Source organism: Chiloscyllium plagiosum, unplaced genomic scaffold (assembly GCF_037043375.1).
Source record: "Chiloscyllium plagiosum isolate Xiang-an unplaced genomic scaffold, Cpla_swu_hap1 HiC_scaffold_52, whole genome shotgun sequence".
NCBI lineage: Eukaryota > Metazoa > Chordata > Chondrichthyes > Orectolobiformes > Hemiscylliidae > Chiloscyllium > Chiloscyllium plagiosum.
This window is the reverse complement of record NW_028270190.1, coordinates 30,037,048-30,061,845: the sequence shown is the minus strand read 5'-3', so window position 1 is coordinate 30,061,845 and position 24,798 is coordinate 30,037,048.

The following is a 24,798-nucleotide window of genomic DNA, read 5'->3' as shown; positions in this document are numbered from 1 at the left end:
CAGCGAGTCTCACTTCTGTTGTGGGCAAAGTCTTAGAGAGAATTGTAAGGGATAGGATTTATGAACATCTGGATAGGAATAATGTGATCAAGGATAGTCAGCATGGTTTTGTGAAGGGCAGGTCGTGCCTCACAAACCTTATTGAATTCTTTGAGAAGGTGACTAAGGAGGTAGATGAGGCTAAAGCGGTAGATGTGGTGCATTTGGATTTTAGTAAGGCGTTTGTTAAGGTTCCCCAGGTACGCTACTGCAAAAAACACGGAGGTATGGCATTGAGGGTGAGTTGGAGGTTTGGATTAGGAATTGGCTGGCTGGAAGAAGACAGGGTAGTAGTTGATGTTAAAGGTTCATCTTGGCGTGCAGTTACTAGCGGTGTTCCGCAAGGATCTGTTTTGCGATCATTGCTGTTTGTCATTTTTATAAATGACCTAGAGGAAGGGTTAGAAGGTTAGGTGAGCAAGTTTGTGGATGATACGAAAGTCGGTGCAGTTGTTGACAGTGAGGAAGGATGTGTCAGGTTACAGCGGGATAAAGATAAGCTGCAGAGCTGGGCAGAAAGGTGGCAAATGGAGTTCAATGTCTGTAAGTGTGAAGTAATTCACATTGGTAAGAGTAACAAGAAGATGGGGTACTGGGCTCATGGTCGGATACTTGGTAGTGTGGATGAGCAGAGGGATCTTGGTGTCCATGTACACAGACCTTTGAAAGTTGCCAACCAGGTAAATAGTGCGGTGAAGAAGGCATATGGCGTACTGGCTTTTATTGGTAGAGGAATTGAGTTCCGGAGTCCTGAGGTCATGTTGCAGTTGTATAAGACTCTGCTGCGGCCGCATCTGGAGTATTGTGTGCGGTTTTGGTCGCCATACTATAGGAAGGATGTGGAGGCACTGGAACGGGTGCAGAGGATGTTGCCTGGTATGGTAGGAAGATCGTATGAGGAAAGGCTGAGGCACTTGGGGCCGTTTTCATTGGAGAAAAGAAGGTTTGGGGTGACTTGACAGAGGTGTACAAGATGATTAGGGGTTTCGATAGGGTTGACCATGAGAACCTTTTTCCATGTATGGAGTCAGCTATTACAAGGGGGCATAGCTTTAAATTAAGGGGTGGTAGGTATAGGACAGATGTTAGGGGTAGATTATTTACTCAGCGAGTCGTGAGTTCATGGAATACCCTGCCAGTAGCAGTGGTAGACTCTCCCTCTTTATGGGCATTTAAACCGGCATTGGATCGGCATATGGAGGATAGTGGGCTAGTGTAGGTTAGGTGGGCTTGGATCGGCGCAACATCGAGGGCCAAAGGGCCTGTACTGCGCTGTATTTTTCTCTGTTCTATGTTCTAAGAGAACTAAGAACAACGCAGCACAGTGACAGGCCGTTCGGCCCTCCAAGCCTGTGCCAAGTCATTTTGTCCTTACTTTCTAAAACTGTCTTTAATTACAGGATTCCTATTCCTCTCTTCCCTTCCTATTCATGTATTCGTCCAGGTGTTTCTTGAAAGCTGCTATCGTGTCTGTTTCCACCACTTCCTCTGGCAGCACATTGCAGGTACTCAGCAGCCTTTCTGTGAAAAAGTTGTCTCTCACATCTCTTTTAAACTGCTCCCTTCCTCCGTCACTCGCACCTTGAACCTGTGGCCCCTGTACCCCTTCAACCCTGGGAAAAAGCCTCATATTGTCCACTCTGTCCACGCCATTAACAATTTTATAAACCTCGATCAGCTCCCTCAACCTCCTGCATTCTATTGAGAACAGCCCCAGTCTATCCAACCTTTCTTCACAGCGAAACTTCCCCCATACCAGGCAACATCTGGGTAAACGTTTTCTGTACCCTCTCCAAGGATCCACATCCTTCCGATGACCAGAACTGCACACAGTATCGCAAGTGTGGCCTCATTAAAGTTCTAAGATGCTACAGCGTAACTCATCTATCCATATCCTCAATGCCCCTTGCAATGAAGGCAAGCATGCCATAGGCCTTTTTGACTACCTTAAAAGCCTGAGCTGCCACATTCAATGATCTGTAAACCTGCACACCCACTTCGCTCTGCATGTTTATACTCCCAAGGGTTCCAACATTCACTATTAAATCTACATTTTACCTTTGAAAATGGATTACCTCTCATTTGTCCGGATTAAACTCCAATTGGCATTTTTTTCGTCCCATGTCTCTCAATGATCTTTATCCTGATGTATCCTCTGACAATCTTACTCACCACCTGAAATTCCACCAACATTTGTATAATATGCAAACCTATTAAATAACCAACAACGTTTTCCTCCAATTCGACTATAAACAGCAGAGCTACCAGCACTGATCCATGCAGAACACCAATATTCACAACTCACCTCCCTTCAACCATCCATTCACTGCCCCCTCTGTCTTCCTACTACTCCAGTTCTGTATACATCTCGCCATCTCACCCCTGATAGCAAGCTTTTGTTCCAGTCTGTCATGAGGAGTACTGAAGTCAATATCGTCCACTTTTGTCTCACCACTCATCATTGTCATGTCCTCAATAAACAGAATTCATTAACTGAGGCATGGCCTATTCGACACAAAACCATGTTTTCTATCGAGCTGTATTCGACTCGGTGGGATTTGACTGGCCAGGACCTGCAGGATATGTATGACAGTTTGTTTCTGGCTGGATCCATGAGCAAATCCATAAGGAAAGTTTTCATCACGCTCATCCATAAGCGGAAGGGGTTGGTGGGAGAAAATTAGAAATTGGAGCCAATATTATTGCTGCACGTAGACTACAAAATACTGTCTTAAGGTCATCACCAACGGAGTCAGGTCTTCTCTGGGATCGGTGACCCATTCCAAACAAACCTGTGTTGTACTGGGCAGGACAATCTCTCTGAGAGTCTTATGCTCCTGAGGGATACGATCACCTACATACAGGTCAGGGAGGTGGACACCTGCCTCATTAGCCTGTGCCAGGAGAAGGTTTTTGACAGAATATCACACACACCTCCATGTGGGACCTACTCTCCAAAATTGGCTTTGGGGAGGGAGTCTGCAATTGGATCCGACTGCTCCTCAACAACATTGTTCGCGCAGTCGCAATAAACGGGTGGGATCTGGAAGCATCTCCGTCAGATCCAGGGTTAGGCAGGGCTGCCCACTTTCACCGGCCTTGTTTGTGTGTTGTATAGAGCCCTTTGCTGAGTCCATCAGGATGGATGTGACCCTGATAAGGGAGATTATTCCACGCAGTAGAGGCCTACAGGTCAACGCGTCCCTGGACACGGATTTTGTTGCCGTTTTCTGCTGGGACCCGCTGTCAGTGCTCAGACTCATGACCATCTGGGATCAGTTCCAACTAGCTTTGGGAACCAAGGGAAATTGAGGCAAGAGTGAGGCCATGTTAATTGGGAACTAGGCTGACTGATACTTCATTCACTAAACAGTCAGGACAGATTACCTAAAGGTGCTGGGAATATAGCTCAGAGGGGCTGGGGTGTGTATAAAATATAGCGAGGAGTGCACGGCCAAAGTGAAGCAGACACTGTTCTTTTAGGAGCACCACTCCCTCCCCATTTATGGGTAAAAACCTGGTTACCAGGTGTGATGCACTCTCTGTTATTGGGCATGGCGCTGATCTGGCCCATCCCCCAAAACTGCACTGTTTCAGTCACCCGAGGCAACGTCCACTTCATCTGGCAGCCTCAGATAGCCTGTGTCAACAGGGAGTCCAAGTACAAAACCGTAGATTAGGTGGGCGGGGGGGGGGGGGGGGGGGGTGAATGAACATACCCAACACCGCCCTCACCCTGATGGCTCCTTTGTTTGCGGCTGCATCAAGCTGTGTGCACACAAATACCAAGTGTCACTCCGTAGTGATGGTTCTACCAGTCCCCGATGCTGGGAAGGATGGGATTGACCTCGTTGCCTTGCAACGCTCCAAATAGAGTCACAGAGTCATGTGGGTGCTCAGCACGGAAACTGACCCTTAGGTCCAACTCACCATTAAGACCAAGTATCCTCAATTAATACAGTCCCATTTGCTTGCATTTCACCCATATCCCCCCTAACTCTAGGGAAGCTTCTTCGCTATTCACTGCACCTCCAATTTTAGTGAAATCTGCCACTTAGGTACTGTGCCTCCTATGTTCACATCCTATGTTACAATTTATGTAACTGAGATAACACAGTGGACTTAGCACCAATCCTTGTGGGACACCGCTGTTTATACGCCTCCAGAACGATCCACTAACACCCACTAAAGAGAGAGGTAGGGTGTGGGGGTCAGGGAAAGAGAAACAGAGACAGGAACAGAGAGACAGATACAGTGCCACACAAAGGTGGCGGTAACAGTGTCTCAAACTCGAGAGCCTCTGGTTTCTAACTGCAGGATGTATTCTTATTATCATGACAACGGTAGTCCTCTGGGTGGGGGTGGGGTGGGGTGGAGTGTTTCGAATTGGGGAAAGTGTTCAGGAGCGTGTGAGGGCGGCTGCGTGTGCATTGGTGCAGGATCAAGTTTTGGGTTTTCAGAAGTGGCCACAACGTGGCAACGGCACAATGGATGGGGAAGGCGCCAAACGAATGTAGAATGCGAATATACCCAATATAGCCCTCAACCTTATGTTCCCCCCACCACCACCTTTGTATGGAGCTACATCAAGCTGTGCATAGACGCTCAGTCCACAAACACCAAGTGTCACTGCGCACTGAGATTCTACCAGTTCCCGGTGTTGGGAAGGATGCGACTGGCCACGTTGCCATGCAACATTCCAAATAGTGTCACAGAATCATGGGGCTGATCAGTACCCTTTGGTCCCACTCGTCCATTAAGACAAAATATCTTCAATTAATCCAGTTCCATTTGCTCGCATTTCCCCCATTTCATTCCAAACTCTTCCAATTGAAATATCCATCCTGCTGCCTTTTAAAAGTAACAGTACACACATCCACCGATTTCCCCTGTCAGCGCATTTCATACACACACCAGAATCTGCGTGAACATTTTGTCCATTAGATCTCTTCCAAATCTTTCACCTCTCCTTAAAGCTATGCCCTCCAGTTCTGGAATCACCCACATAGGGGAAAGGTCCACAGCTCTTCACCCTCTCCATGCCCCTCTTAATTTTAAAAAAAAACTTCTGTAAGGTTACCCCTCAGCCTCCGATGCTCCAGGGGAAATAGCCCCAGTCAATTCAGCCTCTCCCTACAGCTCAAACCCTCCAACACTGGCAACATCCTCATAATTCTTCTCAGAACACTTTCAAATTTCACAGCATCGTTCCTACATCAGGAAGACCAGAAGTGAACACAGCATTCTAAACGTGGCCTAACCAATGTCCTGCGCAGCCAAAACATTACCTTCCAACTCATATTCTCAATGTTCTGACCAAGACAGGAAAGCATACCAAATGCCTTTTTCACTATCCTGTCTACCTGCAACTCCACTATGAAGTGACTATGAACCTGTACTCCAAACTCCCTTTGTTCAGCAACACACCATAGGACCACTCCATAAAGTGTACAAGTCCTGCCCTAATTTGCCCTCCCAAAATGCAGCACTTCGCATTTATCTAAATTAAAATCCATCTGCCATTCCTCAGCTCAGTGGCCCATCTGATCAAGATCCTGTTGTATACTGAGGTTAGCTTCATCGCTGTCGACTGCACCTCCAACTTTATTACCATCTTCCAGTTAGAAACTATGCCTCTTATATTCACATCCAAGTCATTTATGTAACTGACAGAACACTGTGGACCCAGCACCAATCCTTGTGCGACACCGCTGGTCATAGTCCTCCAGACAGAAAAAGAACCATCCACCAAATCCCTCTGTCTTCTCCCTTTGAGCCAATTCTACAGTGAAATGGCTAGGTCTCCCGATGTTCCACATGGTCTTAATTTGCTAAACAATTTACCATGAGGAACCTTTTCAAGTGCCTCACTGAAGTCCATACAGATCACGTCCACCACTCTGCTTTCATAGAGTCATAGAGATGTACAGCATGGAAACAGACTCTTCAGTCCAACCCGTCCATCCCGGCCAAATATCCCAACCCAATCGAGTCCCTCCTGCCAGCATCCGGCCCATATCCCTCCAAACCACTCCTATTCATGTACTCATCCAGATGCCTTTCAAATGCTGTAATTTAACAGCATCCACCACTTACTCTGGCCGCTCATTCCATACACACACCACCCTCTGCGAGCAATAAGTTGCCCCTTCTGTCACTTTTATATCTTTCTCCTCTCACCGTAAACCTACCCCACTCGTTCTGGGCTCCCCCACTCCAGGGAAAATACCTTGTCTATTTATCCTATTCATTCTCATCATGATTTTATAAAATTCACCCCTCAGCCTCTGACACACCAGTGAAAACAGCAGCAGACTATTCAGCATCTCCCTGTCGCTCAAATCTTCCAACCCTGGCACCATGCTAGTAAATCTGTTCTGAACCCTTTCAAGTTTCTGAACATCCTTCCAATAGAAGGGAGACCAGAATTGCACATACTATGCCAAAAGCGTCCTAAACAATGTCCTGTACAGTTGCAATATACTCTCCCAACTCCTATGCTTAATATTCTGTCCAATGATGAAATGCAAACCAAACGCCTTCTCATCAAACCTCTTCAAAACATCAAGTCATTCAGACACGAATTCGAATGCTCAAAGCCATATTGCTTGTCCCGAATCGGTTGTCGTCCTGTATCCCCAATGTGGCGGAGACACCACCAAGAGCAAAAGGCACAGTAGATGAGGTGTTTGAATGCACAAAAAAATCGTTGCCAGATGTGGAAGGATCCTTTGGGGCCTTGGACAGGGGTGAGCAGGAACGTGTTTGAATGCAGGTTTTACACTTCATGCGGTGGCAGGTGAAGGTGCAGGGAGTGACGGGTCGGTTGGTGGAGGGGCGTGGACCTCACCAGGGCGTCACGGAGTGAATGTGGAAGCAGTCCACAGAGAGTATTCCAAAAGTAATTGCCTGGTTAGTTCCACACACCTCACCAAACCACCCTCTACTTCGACACCTTCCCTTATCGCAGCAAGCTGTGTAAAACCTGCATCCACACCTCCCCCATTTCCTCTGACAAAGACCCCAAGGATCCTTCCACATCTGGCAGATATTTCTCTGTACATCCTAACACCTCATCTATTGTGTCGGTTGCACACGAAATGGTCTCTTCTACATTTGGAGACAGGACACCGTCTTGTGGATTGTTTCAGGAAACATCTCTGGGACACAGGCACCAAACAAACCCGACTACCCAGTGGTTGAAAACTTCAACCCCCACTCTGACAGTCCTAAAGACATGCAAGGGCTGGGACACCACCACTGCCAAGTCCAATCCATCCAATGCCTGAAGGAGGAACGCCTCATCTTCCACCTTGGGACCCTCCGATCACGCGAAATTAACATCGACTTCACCAGGTTCCTATCTCCCCTACCCCCACCTCATCCCAGAAACAAACCTCCAATTCAGCAACACTCACGTGACATGTCCTGTCTGTCCATCTTCCTTCCCAACAATCTGCTCCACACTCCCCTCCGACCTATCACCCTCTCCCGACCTGCATTTACCCATCACCTTCCCAGCTCTCTTCACCCCAGCCCCACCACCAACTAACCCCCAGGTTATCTTTCAGTTCCCTTCCCCCCGTCCCAGATTCCTGATGAAGGGCGGATGGCCGAAATGCTGACTCTTCTGCTTCTCGGATGTTGCCTGACTTGCTGTGCTTTTCCAGCGCCACACTTTTCCACTCAGATCGCCAGCTTCTGCAGCCCTCACTTGCTGCTCTCTGTCTTTTATCCGAGGCATTTGTGGGGGCCTTCCTTTATCTTACCCCTGTTCCAGACTGCTGCCCCTGAGCTTGCATATTGCCTCGTCTGTCTCAGCCAGAGAGCTCACTGACTCTTAGTTTAAATATGAATTCCCCATCTCATGATCCAAGTTCAGAGGGTTTTTGTCCAGGGTGTCTAATGTGAATGTTTACTCCACCTTACATCTACCCGCCCTGTATTCCACCTTACTTCTGTACTCTGATTATCTCATTTTTGACGGCTTCCCATTTTTTAGCTGTTCCTTTACCTGCCGGTATCTGCTGCCAATCAGCTATTAAATGTTCTTGGCCAGTACCGTCAAAATTTGACATCCTCCAATTTAGTACAACTTGCAAAACAATCTCATGGCCAAAGGAACCACAGCACATTCACCCATCTCTGAGGTCAACAGGGGTAAATGAAAAGTGCAAATTCAATTTGATTCCATTTGCATGTCGCTTTGCTTCGGACCCATTTGATGACTACATTCTCGTGGATGCTTCCAGACTCTCGTCGTGGCGAGACCTTTATTCAGCATCCAACAATTCAATGTGCGTATGTTTAATTAAATAAACTCTGCTCTTTTTTTAATGAGGTAAACAGGGTTTTGTGTCCAATGCTACTGTCAGAAGCGAGTACTTCACCTGAAGAACTACTTTTATGTTGATCTCTCCACTGGAAGCATATCCTTCCCTCATAAGATCAGCGATAATGTGCACTTTACTCAAAAACATAACCCAGCTGACATTGTTCCCTGCCCAGGACTACAGCAGCAGCCGGCCCGAGAATCTAATTCCTTTCTCCTGTGTGAAGCTGTTTCAGTGTCAACTGTTGCTGCAGATACCAAATAATCTCTCTCTGTCTATCCCTCTCTCTCGACACACACATGTACATCAATCTGTCTGTCCCGCTCTCTCTCCCCCCAAGCCCGGAACACTCCCCAGCACAGACAATCTCTACCAGACAGAGGGAGCTGCTCTGTCTCTCGACAGAGAGAGAAATAACATGAGAATTAATTTGACATATGCTTCTGCAGATTTATTGTCCCTGAGGTGTTTACTGTCTCCACCCCAGAGTGTCAGACACTTTGCAATGTCTCTCAATCCCCTCCAAGAGAGTTGCCTGTCCTGTTGAGACATTAATGTCAGAACTTCAACTTCGTTCGATCTCAGTGAATATTGTCATATTAACTCTAGCACAGAAAAACTTGATCATTCCTCCTTTCCTTTTAAACATTTTAAGCATTTTTATGCTTTCTGAAGGTGAGTTGCGCAATTTGAAAACATTAAACAATGACCCCTCAGTAGCCTCGAAGAACTGGTCGGACCGTGGGGATATTTGCTGAGTTTCCCTCTGGGATTTTCCTGATGTCAGTGTGACTGCCAGCTGTAACGCTCTCTCTCTCTCCCACGTGCTTTTTCACTCTGACTTTATCCTGTCTCGTCCATCCTGCCCCACACACCACACATTACTCTGACATTATACCAAGTTTTTAAGGAGAGTTTCACATTCAGGGTTTTAATTTCCTCTTTTTGGAGTTCTGTGTGTCAGACACTTAACATGCTTGTGTCAAATCCCAAGGCCCTGATTATTTTCACCACAGGCTTCAAACTTGCATTAAAATGACAGAGCCACAATCAATCTCAGTTAACCAGAGACCTTTAAACATCGAGGGCATCCCAGAGGAGATCAAACCTCAGGCTAACAAATAGACACAACTCACACGGGCCCCATGGTATGCAGCCTGTCGAATAGGCCTCAGGCTGATGTCCGCCACTCCCCTCTGGAGCATAGGTCGATCCAAGGGAAGGATTTCTTGTACTGTCATAGTTTCAAATAACAATTCCTGCAAGGGGTGTGTGGAGAGAGTGGGAGTGAAAAAGGTTACTGGAACTGGAAAGGCGGCTTGGTTTTCAAACATATTACACAGCAAAAGGTTTTCCTTCACACAAAACATTTCTCAGCAAACCCAATTACGATCAAATTGGGAAAAAAAGATCAGGGATTTCAATTATAGACCCAACGGGCAGCATTCAATCTATTGGTTAATTGAAACGCTCGTTGCTTCGATCGCAATGCCGCAGGCTGTCAGAGCATAGCAAGCTCTCACAGGCAGAAACATGTCAGCAGGAAGATCAGCTCGATATTTCTGATGGGGGCTGCTTAAATGTTCAATATTTGTTGCTACTACAGGCACTGACAAAACTGCGACTTCACAATCTCAAATGTCTCTCCCTCACACCCACCTTCTCTGTCTTTCTCCTGCCTCTCTCCCATTTACAAGTTTCTCTCTCACTCTCAATGTAAAGATTCGCACATTATTACTCTGACATTATAACAATCTTTAAGAGACAGTTTGACATTTAGGATTTTACTTTCCTCTTTGGGAAGTTCTGTCAGTCAGACACTCGCTCTGTGTGGGGACTTGGGGGTTAACAACTTTGTGTCAAATTTGAAGACCTTGGTTACTTTAACCCCAGGCTTCAAACCTGTTTTAAAATGTCAGGCCCATAATCTGACAGGACCCAATTAACCAGAGGACTGTTAAAAAACGAGGGACCAACAGATGAAACCAGTCTTTGGGAAAATAAAGGGACACAACCGATGTGGGGCCCCACGGAGTGCGGCCTGTGGAATAGGCCTCAGGATTGTGTTCTCCTCTTGGAGGATGCTCTTTTCAAAGTTCACCTTGCCCAAACTCTCTCTCTCTCTTTGGATTTTCCAAGCGAAAAAAAATTCCATGGGATAAAAGAAACGGGATCAATTAAAAGACAGGGAAAATATTTTTAGAGATGGCACAGCAAGATCCCAGGGATTGTCTCTCTCTCTCTCACCAACATCTAAGCATTAAACATGTCAGCCGGAAGTTGTTTTTCAGGTCAGACCTTTTTGAAACCTTTCCAAAATGAGGAGTTGGCTGATGACAAAACTCACTGCGAGCAAAGATGCAATGATGACAATTGATGCACAGCAAGATCCCATGTAGAGGAATGCAGCAGTAGCTAAATCATGATTCCTTTCTACTCTGCAATGCTGGTCAAGTCTTGATTATTTGCTGTAATGCCAGCAACTGAAATTACTGCTGTTTCACCATCTCAAATAGCTCCCCCTCTCTCTCCTCCTGTGGAAGGGGTATTGATACACGCTCTGTGGAATATGTATGGGAACAATCTCGTGGAGCTGCAGCTTGCTCAGGTCTTGGATCTTAGAACACAGAGAAGAAGAGAACGAAGAACAACGCAGCACAGTGACAGGCCGTTCGGCCCGCCAAGCCTGCGCCAAGTCATTTTGTCCTTACTTTCCAAAACTGTCTTCACTAACAGGATTCCTATTCCTCTCTTCCCTTCCTATTCATGTATTCGTCCAGGTGTTTCTTGAAAGCTGCTGTCGTGTCTGTTTCCACCACTTCCTCTGGCAGCACATTGCAGGCACTCAGCAGACTTTCTGTGTAAAACGTGTCTTTCACATCTCTTTTAAACTGCTCCCTTCCTCCCTCACTCGCACCTTGGACCTGTCGCCCCTGTACCCCTTCAACCCTGGGAAAAAGCCTCATACTGTCCACTCTGTCCACGCCAGTAAAAATCTTATAAACATCGATCAGCTCCCTCAACCTCCTGCATTCTATTGAGAACAGCCCCAGTCTATCCAACGATTCTTCACAGCTAAACTTCCCCCATACCAGGCAACATGCGGGTAAACGTTTTCTGTACCCGCTCCAAAGCATTCACATCCTTCTGGTGACCAGAACTGCACACAGTATCGCAAGTGTGGCCTCACTAAAGTTCTATGATGCTCCAGCGTAACTCATCTATCCATATCCTCAAAGCCCCTTCCAGTGAAGGCAAGCATGCCATAGGCCTTTTTCACTACCTTAAAGGCCTGAGCTGCCACTTTCAATGATCTGTAAACCTGCACACACACATCACTCTGCATGTTAATACTCCTAAGGTTTCTACCATTCACGATTAAATCTACACTTGACCTTTGAAAATGGATCAACTCCCATTTTTCCGGATTAAACTCGAACTTCTGTATCCTCTGACCATCTTCTTCACTATCTGCAATCCCACAATAATATGCAAATCTATTAAATAACCAACCACGATTTCCTCTAAATCGACCATAAACATCAGAGCTCCCAGCACTGATCCCTGCAGAACACCAATAATCACAACTCTCCATTCCTTAAACCATCCATATGCGAACATACCCACCATCGCCCTCAACATGATGTCCCCCCCCCCCCCCACCGTTTGTGTGGTGTTGCATCAAGCTGTGCATAGACCCTCGGTACACAAACACCAAGTGTCACTCCGTACTGAGACTCTACCAGTTCCCGGTGTTGTGCAGGATGGGACTGGCCTCGTTGCCATGCAACGCTCCAAGTAGAATCAAGGAGTCATGGAGCTGATCAGTACCCTTCGGTCCCACTCGTCTATTAAGACCAAATATCCTCAATTAATCCAGTTCCATTTGCACGCATTTCGTCCATTTCCTTCCAAACGCTTCCTATTGAAATATCCATCCTGGTGCCTTTTAAATGTAACAGTACACACATCCACCACTTCCTCTGGCAGCGCATTTCATACACACATCACCATCTGCATGAACAGTTTCCCCCTTAGATCTCTCCCTAATCTTTTCCCTCTCCTTAAACCTATGCCCTTCAGTTCTGGAATCCCCCACACAGGGGAAAGGTCTATAGCTCTTCACCCTCTCCATGCCCCTCTTAATTTTAAAACTTTCTGTCACGTCACCCCTCAGCCTCCGATGCTCCAGGGGAAATAGCCCCAGTCGATTCAGTCTTTCCCAACAGCTCAAACCCTCCAACACTGGCAACATCCTCATAAATCTTTTCAGAACCCTTTCAAATTTCACAGCATCGTTCCTTCATCAGGAAAACCAGGAGTGAACACAACATTCTAAACGTGGCCTAACCAATGTCCTGTGCAGCCAAAACATGACCTTCCAACTCCTATATTCAATGTTCTGACCAACACAGGAAAGTATACCAAATGCCTTCTTCACTATCCTGTCTACCTGCAACTCCACTATCAAGGAAGTATGAACCTGCACTATTAAGTCCCTTTGTTCAGCAACACTCCACAGGACCATTCCATAAAGTGACCAAGTCCTGCCCTAATTTGCCTTCCCAAAATGCAGCACTTCACATTTATCTAAATTAAAATTCATCTGCCACTCCTCAGCCCAGAGGCCCATCTGATCAAGATCCTGTTGTACTCTGAGGTAAGCATCTTCGCTGTCGACTGCACCTCCAACTTTAACCATCTTCCATTTCGGAACTATGCCTCTTATCTTCGCATCCAAGTCATCTATGTAACTGATTGAACACTGTGGACCCAGCACCGATCCTTGTGCGACACCACTGGTCATAGGCCTCCACACAGAAAAATAACCATCCACCAACACCCTCTGTCTCCTCCCTTTGAGCCAATTCTATAGTGAAATGGCTAGTTCTCCCGATATTCCACATGTTCTTACTTTGCTAAACAGTTTACCATGAGGAACCTTTTCAAGTGCCTCACTGAATTCCATATAGATCACGTCCCCTGCTCTTCTTTCATAAATTCATGTAGATGTATAGCATGGAAACAGACCCTTCGGTCCAACCCGTCCATGCCGACCAGATATCCCAACCCAATCTAGTCCCACCTGCCAGCACCCGGCCCATATCCCTCCAAACCCTTCCTAGTCATGTACCCATCCAGATGCCTTTAAATGCTGTGATTGTACCAGGATCCACCACTTACTCTGGGGCTCTCATTCCATACACACACCACCCTCTGCGAGAAAAAGTTGCCCCTTCGGTCACTTTTATATCTTTCTCCTCGCATCCTCCTATCCCCTCTAGTTCTGGTCTCTCCCACCCCAGGGTAAAGACCTTGTCTATTTATCCTCTCCATTCTCTTCATGATTATATAAAGTTCGACAAGGTCACCCCCCAGCCTCTGACACTCCAGGGAAAACCGCCCCAGCCGATTCAGCCTCTCCCTGTCGCTCAAATCGTCCAACCCTGGCAACATCCTTGTACATCTTTTCTGAATGCTTTCAAGTTTCAGAACATTCTTCCAATAGGAGGGATGCCAGAATTGCACATAATATTCCAAAAGCGGCCTAACCAAAGTCCTGAACAGCCCCAATATGTTCTCGAAACTCCTATATTCCATGCTTTGGCCAATGAAGGAAAGCATGCCAAATGCCTTCTCATCAATCATCTTCAAAAATTCTTCAAAACATCAAGACAATGTTGACACGAATTCCCATGCACACAACCATGTTGCCTATCCCAAATCATTCCTTGCCTTTCCAAATACATGGAAGTGCTTTCCATCAGGATTCACTCCAACAACCTTCCCAACCCTGATGTCAGACTCACCGGTCTATAGTTCCCTGGGTTTTCCTTCCTATCTTTCCCATCCATGTTAACCAAACCCCAGTCTTGCGGCACCTCACCTGTTGCTATCGATGATACGAATATCTCAGCAACTGGCCAAGAAATTACTTCCCTAGCTTCCCACGTGTGTCCGTGTCTATGTGTGCGTATATAGGTGTGTGTGTGTGTGTGTATAGTGCAATGGTGGACATCTGTAGTGTGCCATGAGCACAAGTTCCCGGTTGAGGCCCTCACTATGGGTACCGAACTAAGCTATCAGCCTCTGCTCGGCCACCATTCGCTGCTGCCTGTCCCGAAGTCCGCCTTGGAGGATGGTCATCCAAATGTTTGAGGTCAAATGTCCTGGACCGCTGAAGTATTCCCCAACTGGGAGGGAACACTCCTGTCTGTGTAATTAAATAAACACTACTTTTTTTTAATGAGGAAAGTAGGGTTTTGTGTCCAATTCTATTGTCGGAATCGAGTACTTCATCTGAAGAAGTACTTTTATACTGATCTCTCCACTGGAAGCATAACCTTCCCGCAAAATCAGCGATAATGTGCACTTTACTCAAAGACACAACCCAGCTGACATCTGTCAAGTGGACAACCTGACAGTTAAGCCTTGCCTCCCCACTGCTCCTGATAATGTGACAGTCTGTAGTTTGGTTCACTTGCATTTAAATCAAAGGTTTAACGGTTTCATCATTTGTAAAAAAAATTGAGTTTCAATCATGAGCAAAAGCTCAACAGGATCTGATCATGGAATCCAGGGGAAGGTAAAGATTGTTGTTAATTAAATGAAGACGAGCGTAAAGCTGATGTTGGGTGGAAGAGGTATCTTGTAGTACAGTGGTAGTGTCCCTGCACATGCTCCAGAGCTGTGCATTAACATCTCAGAACAGGTTGATTTTTTCAAAAAAAGTTATTTTTTATAAGAATATATATATATATATAAAGCAGACGTTAAGGCCTGCGCCTGGTGCTTAGGAACACTTTTGTATTCAGTAATTCAGGATTAACAAAATAATGCAGTAAGCGAAAACAATATGAAATTAAACTGGTGTGAGACCTAAACAAGTGTTTGAAATAGGTTTCTAGAGATAAAGCAAAAGATAATCAGAAAAGACTGTTATGTACCGACAACTGGCAGAGGCAGGAAAAGTTGCAATTGGGACGCTGTGAAAAACAGAGAAAAAAGATGATATTTTGGGTCTGTCTTCTGAGAGGAACATTCACTCCACTTCTCAATAATACAACAGAAGCAATGTCCCAGTGAAAATGAGGAGATCTATGAATTGGTCATTAGTGAACAGAAGTCGTACTGAAAATTAATACAATCCCAACATCTGAAGATCAACTTTCGAAATACTCAGAATATTGGTTGCAGTGATCATGATCGTTCGCTGCCACTCTGGTACATATTTGTCTTTTCTAATCAGCTTTCGCTTTATCTGTAGAAAGCTTTTTCAAACACTTTCATCTCTCTCACTGGTTTAATTTCATATTCTTTTCTCTCTTAATTCATTTTTTTTAGTCCTACTGTCCTGAATTCAAAAAGTTGTTCTGAATCGCCAGGCCTAGGGTTTATCATCAGCATGTTTTAAAGAAACCTGTTCATTCCCACTGAACTACATGATGCCCCTCCCACCCAACGTCAGCTTTACGCACCGCTTCTTTTAATTAACAACAATCTTTACCTTCCCCTGGATTCAATGATGAAATCGTGTTGAGCTTTTGCTCATGATTGTTGCTCAAATTTGTTACAAACGATGAAATATTTAAAATCTTTGATTTAAATGGATGCAAACTAAACTACAGAGTATACAGACTGACGCATTATCAGGAGCAGTGGTGAAGCAATGCTTCACTGTCAGGTTGTCCACTTGCCAGATGTCAGCTTGTTTAAGTAAATTGCACATTGCCGCTGATCTTATGAGGGAAGGGTAGGTTTCAGTGGAGAGTTCAATATAAAAGTATTTCTTCAGATGAAGTACTTGCTTCTGACAGTAAGTATTGCATGCAATACTTTTGTAGAGTGTATTTAATTAAACACACACATTGAATTGGTGGTTGCTGAATAAATGTCTCACCTTGAGGAGAGTTTGAAAACAGCCACCAGAGTATTGGCATTAAATTGGTTTGAAGCAAAGGAACATGCAAATGACATCAAATTGTTTTTACACTTTACATTCTATCCCTGTTAAACTGGATGGACGGGCTGTGGTTCGTTTGGCCAAGAGAATGTTTTGCAAGATGTAAATGTCTGAATGAAAAGAAGGAGTGGCCCAACAGGGACAGTGACATAAATTGACGGCTGAAGGGCAGACTCTTTAACTGGTTCAGAGAAGAGGTGATTCAGGTTGGTGATTCTTTTTTATGCCTCTCTCTGTTTGTCTTCATTTGGTTAAATCTCTCTCTCTCTCTCCCTCTGTAACTCACTGTCTCCCACTTTCTCATCTCAGTGTCTCTCTCCTTCTGTCTCTTTCTCTCTCCCTGATTCTCCCTCTATCGCACTCTCTCTTTTTCTCTTCCACTATTATTCATTATTCTTTTCTTTCTCACTGTCTTGTTGTCTCCCTCAACAACTCTCTCGCTCAATGACTCTCCCTGTTCCTTTTTCTTGCTCGTTCCCCCCACTCCTGTCTCTGTCTCTCTCTCTCCCACCCCCTCCTTGTGTCACTGTGTGTCTCCTCTGTTTCTGAATTCCTCTCTCTCTGACTTTTTCTCTCTCTATCCTTCACAGTGTTTTTGTATCTCGTCTCACTCTCTCAAACTGGCCCTCTCTAACTATCGATCTCTCTCTGTCCATCTTTCTCAATATTTCCCTATGTCTGTCTTATAGTCTCTCTCTCTCTCTCTTTCGTTCTTTCTGTCTCTATCTCTCTCTCTGTCACTGTCTCTCCCTCTCTCTCTTTCTGTCACAGTACCTCTCCCTCTCTCGGTCTAACTGACTCGCACTCTCATTCTGTCTGTCCTTCTTTCTCCCCACCCCACTGTATCTCTCTCTCCCACTATCTCTCTCCGTCTCCCACTTTCTCTCTTTCTGTACATCACACTGTATCTGTCAACCCCCTCTGCCTTGCTTTCTCACTCACAGTATCTCTCTTTCACAGATATGTTACCTCTCTTTCTCTCACTGACTTGTTCTATTCCTCTTTCTTGCTCCCCATGTCTTTCTCACTATCTCTCTCTCTCCTCGTGCATCTCCCTGTTTCTATTCTGTCTCTGACTTGCTCTTTCTTTCACTCTATCTCTCTCGATCGCTGTCCTTCATGGTATCTCTCTCCCTCCCTCTCACGTGCACACACATTCTCTGTCACTCTGTCTTTCTTTCTATGTAACTCTCCCTTTCTCTCTCAATGCCTCTCCTCTCTTGCTGTTTCCCATTGTCTGTCTCATTCTCCCTCTATCCCAGTCTCCTTTCTTTATACATCTCCCTACCTCTCTCACTGTCTTTCCCTCTCACTATTTCTGTCTCAGCACCTCTGTCCCTTTGCGCCTTCCTCTCCCACTGTCTCCCACTTTCTCTCTTTCAGTGCATCTCACTGTTTTCCTCACTCCCTCGCAGTATCTCTTGTTCACACACACAGTAACTTTATTTCTCACTGACTGTTTCTTTTCATCTTTTTGATCTTACCCCCTCCATGTCTCTATCTCCATCGATCACTCTCTCTTTGTGTATCTCTCTGTTTCTGCTGTCTCTGACTCTCCCTCATTCACTGTCTGTCCGTGTCCTTCACAGTGTCTTTCTCTCGCACCATCTCTCTGTCACTTTCGATCTCTCACTGCCGTTCTCTCTCTCTCCTTCTTTCTTGTTCTTCACCATGTATGTCTCTCTGTCTCCCTGCTGCCTCACTCTCCATCTCTTTCTCGCTCTTTCCCTCTCTGCCTCTCACTCTCTGTCGTTTTCTCTCTGTCACTGTCACCTCTGTCTGTCCTCCTTTCTCACTCTATCCCACTCTGCACGTCTGATTGTCTCTCTCTGTCTCTTACTCTCTGTGTTACTCCTTGCCTCTGTCTCTCCATCTCTCTCTCTCACAAAACCACAAACTGTCTTTCTGTCTCATTTTCTCTGCGTCTCCTTCTCTCACTATTTCTCTATGCGTCTGTTTTTCTCTCTCACACTGTTTATTTGTCAGCTTGTCTCTCTCTGTCTGAAACATGTAGTTGAAGTCAGAACGGTATATGTACAAATACCAGATTTCACAAGGTAATGATTGGACTAGGTTCCCTACAGTGTGGAAACAAGCCCTTCGGCCCAACAAGTCCACACCGACCCTCTAAAGAGTAACACACCCACATACATTTCCCACATTTACTGACTAATGTATCTAACACTATGGGCAATTTAGTATGGCCAGTTCACATTACCTGCATATCTTTGAATTGTGAGAGGAAACTGGAGCAACGTCCCGGAGGAACGTGCAAACGCCACACAGAGAGTCGCCCGAGGCTCGAATGGAACTTGGGTCCCTGGCGCTGAGGCTGCAGTGCTAACCACTGAAACACTGTGCCGCCCCCAGTCCTGCTTAATGCAATGAATTCTAATTCTTCAATAACAATATTATTTGGATGGATGGTAAATGATATTTTCCAGCTATACTGTGGGTAGGTTGGTACATACCTGCGTGATCCATACCAACATCACACAGACCGAATGCCTGCAGGTCAAGGAACAACAGCTCAGTGCTAATGTAATGGAGCCTGAAATTTTTTCCTTCTTATGTATCATTGAGGGGGTGATTATCTGAACATTGTGTTCCACGAGGCATAAACCTAAGCTTGATTTGCAGTTTGGAAGTATCTGTGCTCAGAGACAGTACGGTGTCTGCAGGGGAGTGCAGTTTTCGAACCTCCGAGTTCGCAGTGGAAAAACCTCAGCTTTCACACGCTGGTGTATTCACTGGCTCGAACAACCACCATTATCCATCCCTAACTGTCTTTGAAATGAATATGGTGAACCGCGAATCACTGGCAGTAACTGTGGGAAGAAACCAGATTTAATGCTTTGAGTCTGTTTCCCCTTCATCACAACTGATAGCAGCAGAGAATAAGGAGTATTTAGAGTGTGGTGTGGGGGAAGGTTAGAGTTGAGCGGATAGGTGGAGATGGAGCAGAGAGAAAGAGAGAGAGAGAGAGAGAGCTGTGTGTGATAACATGCGCCTTTAAGAGGGATTGGTTCTGTTCTGTTTCTCTTCAAAGAGATGTGTTCTCAAGAAGAAGCAGATTATGTAGCTTTTTTTTGTTATGGACTGGGCCAGAACCCCTCAAAATGTTTTAAGAAGGTAGCCGAGACTCTAACTTCTTCCTATTTTAAAGGCAGATGTAAAGTGGATATTCCCGGTTTAATGCAATTGGTCAAACCATGTGGCTTTAAGTAGAACAGAAGTTAATTAAACACTATAATTGAAACACGAACTAAAGAAAGCGAAATTTAAAATAAACTAACTATGGAACACATTAACAGACCCGATACAGTAACTACTAATAAGTAACTGTTCCAATGCAACCTTGATTGTTTTCCGTGTTTTCTAACTGTGGGGTAAGAATGAAGTGCCTTTTGCTTAAATCCGAGTAGTTTGACCAATCGAACTACATTTGCAATGCAACACCTAACACTCAGGTTAGGGTCTAGACTATGTCCTTGATAGCTTTTAGAGAGTTTGGACTGTCCCATAATATATGAAATGGGCGGGCAGATCAGAAGCTGAATATGTGATAATAAATGCTAAGAATAGGAGAGAATGGGCGATGGGAGAAAGGGTGACCTTCCCATCAGCGCTGCTCCACCTTCCGATATGATCTTGGCTGACCCTTTATCACGAAGTTCCATACCTGTTTTTTTTTTCTCAGACCCACTGACACTTTTCGATTCTGGAAATCTACATGTTTCTTTCTTAAAGAAAAAACACAATGACTTTGCCTCCAGAGCCCTTTGTGGAGAACGTCTCCAGATGGTCACCATTGCCTGAGTGAAGACGTTTCTCAGCATCCCAGTCGGAAATGGTGTCCCCTGTGTATCCTGAGACCCTGGCCACTTTCTGTGGACTCCCAGGCCAGAGGAAACATCATCATTGCATCCTGAGTCCTTTCATAATTCTATACACATCAGCGAGGCATTTCACCTTCATGCATTATCCAGTGAATGCAGGCGGGCACAGATCTACCAAGTTAGAAAACCACCCAACCCAAGAGAACGATCCTTCCTGCAGCTAATCGCAGCACCACCCGCCCCATCTCTAACACTGACACAACGCCTCCCTGTGAGGCAACTGACCCCCTGAAGACACAATTCAAAACCCTCAATAACCACCAAATGCTGCAGTTCCCAGCTGTTCTCGTCATTTTCAGACTGAATTTCGACCCTTAACACTCTTTACTCTTAGCCATCCCCACCGATCTCTAACCCATCAGCGAGCCAATTCCTCAAACCCAGCTTCCACCTGACGTGCCTCTCTAGCCCCGCATCATATGCCACCAGAACACTTCACGCACACATTGTATATACCCCTGCTCTCTGTGTCTCTGAAAATACGAGGAAGCAGAACAAGTGAGACAGAAAGGGGCATGACTAAGACTTCCACCACAGTCTTGTACAGTGATAATAAGCTCTGATTGAAAATATATTCTGCAGAATGATTGATTCAGAGATCTGTGCCTGAAATGAAGAGCTTCTTCAGGACATACGAATTAAAGTTATTGCCATTTCACTCAAGTTTTGGTTTCACAGATTGTACTTTGGAATTAAAAGCACAACTTCTAAATTTGAGGACAGCTTCGAAGTATGCAACAGTAAATTAGGTGAACTTTTTAAACAAAATGTGGAAAATGGATAAACAATTATCAAATTAAGTTCAATACACATAATTCTGTGACTGCATGTTTTGTTGCATGGCATGGAGATCCAGCCCTTTTCAGTTCTGAAAATGTCAAACCAGACTCAAAACATTAACTCTGTTTCTCACTCCATAGATTCTGTCAGACTTTTTGAGTTTCTGCAGAATTTATTTGGGGCTGTCCTACATCGCTTAGTCCAACTACATTCTACTCTCCATTTAATAACATTCTGCTTTCCTGCTCACCCAACGAAATGGAGAATCAACCACTTTGCCACATTTTATTCCACCTGCTAAGTATCTGCCTCCCGTGAAATTCTCTCCGTGCCTTTGAAAGCAGTTTGTGTCCTCTTCCCAATTTATATTACAAACAATATTGTGGGCGGCACGGTGGCACAGTGGTTAGCACTGCTGCCTCAAAGCGCCAGAGACCCGGGTTCAATTGTGGGCGGCACGGTGGCACAGTGGTTAGCACTGCTGCCTCACAGCGCAGGAGACCCGGGTTCAATTGTGGGCGGAACGGTGGAACAGTGGTTAGCACTGCTGCCTCACAGCACTGGAGACCAGGGTTCAATTCCCGCCTCAGTCGACTGACTGTGTGGAGTTTGCACGTTCTCCCCGTGTCTGTGTGGGTTTCCTCCGGGTGCTCCGGTTTCCTCCTACAGTCACAAAGATGTGCAGGTCAGGTGAATTGGCCATGCTAAATGTTAGGTAAGGGGTAAATGTAGGGGTAAGGGTGGGTTGCGCTTCGGCGGGTCGGTATGGACTTGTTGGGCTGAAGGGCCTGTTTCCACACTATAATGTAATCTAATAATCAATATATCCGTAGATTTGACTGAAAAAGGCTCTCTTCATTCATTATGTCACCGCTATAGCTGATAGACAGATAATGTTCCATGTTCAATCGCTGCGGCATTCCACGCATTGAAACTTGCCAACTCAGAAGTTATCTGTTCATCCCAACTCCCTATTTCCGCTCTCTATTTCCGCTGATATGCAACTCCATCAGTGTGAGCTCTTGTGTCTTTCATCTCTCACAATTTTGAACATTTTTAGATACCTAAACACAATACTATCCTGCTTCCTACGAGTTCTATTCTGTAGTTATATCCTCAAAATAGTTTGAACAAATGCAATTTCCTTTCAGAAAACGATGTTAATCGACCTTGCTTATCGTGTAATATTTAAAGGTGCTGTTATTCTTTATTTTCCATATCGCATACGGTTACCTTGAAAGTCCGACATTCTCGACCACTGCCCATTCCTGAGGTATGGTGACCCCTCTGGTTAACCATGACATACCGTTTGTGTCCACTGAGAGAGAGGAAACCCATGGGCCTCAGGCATTTTGTGACCTTACTTAATATTTGTGCTGTAATGGATTCCACCAGGGGAAGCCACAGGTGAGGATCTAACGGAGTTGAGAGTAGCCATTGTTATCCCATTGTTTAAGGAAGATCACAGTGATTTGTATAGAAATTACAGGCCTGTGAGCCTCACACTGGTTGTCGAGAAACGATGGTAAAAGATTTTCGGAGACAATATCTGTAGGCATTTAGAAGCAAATGGACTTCTGAGGGATAGACTCAACATATTTCTGTGCGGAAGGTCACACTTCACGAAATTGATCGTTTTTTTTCGGGGGTGAGAAAGATAATAGACAAGGGAATAAAAGTTGATGCTGTCGACATGGACTTCAGTAAAAGCTTTGATAAGGTCCCTCAAGGCAGATTGGTACAAAAGGTAAAGTCACATTGTCTCAGGGATGAACTGGTAAGATAGAAACAGACCTTGCTTCGTCGTAGAAGAAAGAGGGTTTTTGTGAATGATTCACAATTTATTTCAAAATGGTGGGTTCTGACAAGTGGAATTCCACAGGATTCAGTGGTTTGCCATCTGTCGTTTTTGATCTACATAACTGATTTGGAGGAAAACATGGCTGGGCAAATTAGTAAGTTTATGGACGACAAGGATTGGTGGTTTTGTGGACAGTGAGGATGACCTTCGGAGGAGACAGCAGGATATAAATGAGTCACTGCATGGGCAGAAAAATGGCAGGTGAAGTTAAGCTCGAAACAAAGTCAGTTGATGCATTAAGGAAGGTAAAGTACAGATGAAAATTATACAGCGAATGGAAGAATCATTAGGAGAGTTAGAATGGAGAGAGATCTGGGTTTCTGGATCCGCAGATCATGGAAGGCAGCAGCGTAGGTAGATAGGTAATTAAAGAAATGCGTTTCGCATGCTTGGCTTCATTGAAATTGCAGAAAATGTAAGGGCGGAAAGACTATGCTTCAGCTTTACCAAACTCTATTTAAGGCCTTACTCAGCACATTGTTCACAGTTCTGTTCGCCACACTACCAGAAAGATGTCAATGCCACAGAGAGTGTACAGAAAAGGCTTACCATCATGTTGCCCGGTAAGGGGGACATTTTGGCTATGGCTGAAATGCAAGTTAAGAGACTAGACAGGACTGAGGTTCACACGTAGGAGATGGAGCAATTCTGGAAAGTCTGAAAATAAATACGTCCCCTGGACTGGATGGGATTTATCTTCGGATTTCCTGGGAAACAAGGAGGAGATTTCAGACACTTTGGCTTTTTTTCGTAATGTTGACATTGGCTACGGGAATCGTGCCAGAAAACTGAAGGATAGCAAATGTTCTCGCCTTGTTCAAAAGGTGAGTAGAGACAACTCTGATAATTATAGACCGGTGAACCTTACCTTGGTTATGAGTGAAGTGTTGGGACAGGTTATAAGCGACAGGATTTATGATCATCTGTAGAAGAATCCATTGATTAGGGATAGTCAACACGGTTTTGCGCAGAGGAGGCCCGTTCCGCACAATCGTTATTGAGTTCTATAAGATGGTGACCAACGAGTTGGATGAGGGTAAAAGAGATGATGCGGTGTAAATGGATTTCAGTAAGGCTTTTGATAAGGTTCCCCATGGTAGGTTATTCCACAAAGTAAGAAGGCATGGGATTCAGGATGGTTTCGTGGTTTAGATCAGAGATTGGCTTGCTAAAAGAAGACAGAGGGAGGCGGTTGACGGGAAATGTGTATAGTGGGATTCATTTAGTAATACTGTAATGCAAGGCTCTGTTTTAGGGCCACTGCTGTTTGTTACTTTTATACACAATATGGTTGAGGGCGGACAAGCATATGATAGCAAATTTGCGGGTGACATTATGGTCGGTGGAGTTGTGGATAGTGCTCATGCATGTTACAAGGTACAGAGGGAGAAAGATAATCTGCAGAGCTGGGCTGCGGTGCCAAGTGTAGGTTAACGCGTAAAAGTAACGCGCACTTTGGAGGGGGCAACAGGAGTAAATGTTACTCGGCGAATGGTAAGATTCTTGCTAGTGTAGATGAGCAGAGAGATCTCGGTGTCCATGGACAGAGATCCGTAAAAATAGCTATCCAGGTTAAGAAATTTCTTTATAAGGCATACGGCTGTGTTATCTTTTATTGGCAGACGGATTGACTTTCGGAGCCACGAGGTAATATAGCAGCTGTACAAAACTGTGGTGTGGCCACATTTCGAATATTGCGTTCAATTCTGCTCACCGAATTGGAAGAAAAATGTTTAAGCTTTGGAGAGGGTTCAGTCATGATTTACGTGAATGTTGCCTGGTTTTTAGATTAGATTACATTACATTATGGATGGAAGGTATTATGAGGAAAGGTGGAGGCACTTGAGGCTGTTTTGGTCAGAGAGAAGAAGGTTGAGAGGTGACTTAATTGAGACATAAGAGATAATCAGAGAGGGAGACAGG